We start from the raw sequence: 2,379 nt of genomic DNA, 5'->3' as shown, positions 1-2,379 counted from the left end.
GTGTAAGCCTCCTTTTTAGCAAGGAGACATTCCCGGATGCTTTTGGTGAGCCATGGAGGCTTGTGTGCTCTCCTGCTCCCTTTGATCCTCATCGGGATTACCTTCCTTAGTTCAAGCATCCCCCGCTACCGTTTTGAAGCATGGGGATGCTGATACACAAGACACTGTGGATGCTTTAATTAGAGAGGCGCTTGGAGCCCCTCTAATTAAAGTGCCCCCCACCCCAACAGCACATATAAAAATGCCCTGTATTACCATGAGAATTGTAACCACTCAGATTATCAGTTCCTATAGCCTGTAGCTGCCAAATGAGCTTCTGATACTTCATAAGAGAATCATATCAGCCTCACTCAGCAGCTGCCAAATGAGGGAACCCAATGGCTTCCAGATTCCCCGACCTGCCACTCTTGGGGCAAGGGGCTCCCTGGATACCCACTCCAAGGACAATCCTTTGACCAGGATTGCTACAGATCTTCCTTCATCTGAAGCCTAAATTCCATAGCAATACACCTAACAAATAGGAAAACAGAAGTTTTGCAGCAGAACCTGAGCTCTGAATCAGCATTTTCCAGGGAAATTATGTATTACTGGAAAATTTTGGACAAGCTTCAAGTTCCCACTCCAAAATGACTGAATATTTACTGAATTCCTGCATTAATCAGTTGATTAGACAGAAGACTGTGTGCACAGACTTCTGATTAAGGCTGCTAAACATTTCCATAAAAACTTTCATGGAAAGTCTTGTGATAAGACATGAAAATAATTTAGGTTTATCATCAGATGTACTGTTGACTCAAGCCTTCTAATCAGTACATGTTAACCAGAACATACGTAACTACATGCTGTTCACTGCATAAAAAACACAACTGTGCTGCTGCCAGACCACATTGTTGACATAGCAGTAGCAAGCTGTTAAAATGCCATGCATCTGCATCAAAGGTGACTGGGTCTGTGACTAGCAGTACAGTTATTGGAACTCAAATCTCAAGATTTATTGCCTCCTGACTGACTGTGCTGCTCTGTGTGTGCCTGCCAGGTGTTGTGAGGCTTCTAATCTTCTTTAGCTCTTGGAATTATGGGAGGCCTGTGAAATTTGCTTCCTGGCAGGTATTTGGGTGTGAGTGTCTCATGACCTGGGTGAAGGCCTGCTACTTTCTAGGGAGGAATTTGTCTTTCTTGTGTCATCTTTGTGGAAGCATCTGCCACAAGGTTGACAGGGGCTTCAGAGACTGTCGGAAGGCTGGAGTAGCTTGTGACTAGAAGTAGCACAACAGCAACAGCTGATGGGACCACATCCACCTGGAGATGTGCTTTTAATGCCAGCTCACCCCTATGCAAACTGCCACTTCTGACCATAAGCACACACTGGTGGGACCACATAGTAATGGAAATATGAATTGACTAGTAGCTAGCTGTAACCTCGTGCATACAGAAAACACATTCATCAAGCAGCATGAGGAGCCTGCCTCAGTATGTCAAGTATTTAGATGAGACCCAATAACATTCCAGATTCTTGTTACTTCCACTCTGTGGAAACTGATAACTGATAAGAGAATTATGGTTTTTCCAACAATGATTTTGTGGTTGAAAAATCTGGACTTGGGTCAATGGCTATTGCAATATAATTAATATTCTACTGTCACCTAGGTTTGTAAAATTTGTAAATATTCCTTGGAAGTCCCTGGAAGTGGGGCTTAAGGGGTTGGGGGCACAGATGGTGTTCTCCTTGATCCTCCCAGTTTTTGGGGTACGGGCTGAGGAGGGAGAGGAGGATTGAGGTAGCAAACCAAAGACTGTGGTGCTGGTGTCATCGTGAAGGCTTTGGCTTCCATGACCACAGTCCACTCTTTGGTGAAAGAGGCAGTGAGCTGCTGGGAAGGGATGGCCTCCACCTCTCTCTGCTGGGGAGGAGGCTCTTCTCAGCCAGACTGGCTGACCTGCTCCACCGGGCTTTAAACTAAACCTGCCAGGGGTGGGGAGACTACCGCCACTGCTGGCCTGCTGAGCAACCCTTGCAAAGTCAGCAGACCAAGGCACTTAAGGGAGCCCACCCCTGCCCCAGCCCTGGAATGATCTGTAGGCAAGGCAAGGGCCCCCAAGGGGACACCTGTCTGTCTGTACACAAATGTCAGGAGCTTGGGGAATAAACAAAAGGAACTTGTCCTCCTGCTTAACACAAATAATTATGTCATAGGGATAACAGAGTCCTGGTGAGACTCCACCCATGACTGGACCACACGTATAGATGGCTGTACCCTGTGCAGGAGAGATCATGTGGACAAAAGGGGTGGAGGTGTAGTTCTCTATGTCAAGGAAAGCTACGTGTCCTTGCAAGCTGACATTGGCGGATGACTGGAGACCCTCTGGGTTAAAATTTGT

The sequence above is a fragment of the Crocodylus porosus genome, unplaced genomic scaffold (assembly GCF_001723895.1).
Source record: "Crocodylus porosus isolate Cpor-Errol unplaced genomic scaffold, CroPor_comp1, whole genome shotgun sequence".
NCBI classification, from domain to species: domain Eukaryota; kingdom Metazoa; phylum Chordata; order Crocodylia; family Crocodylidae; genus Crocodylus; species Crocodylus porosus.
Note: the sequence above shows the minus strand (reverse complement) of the source record.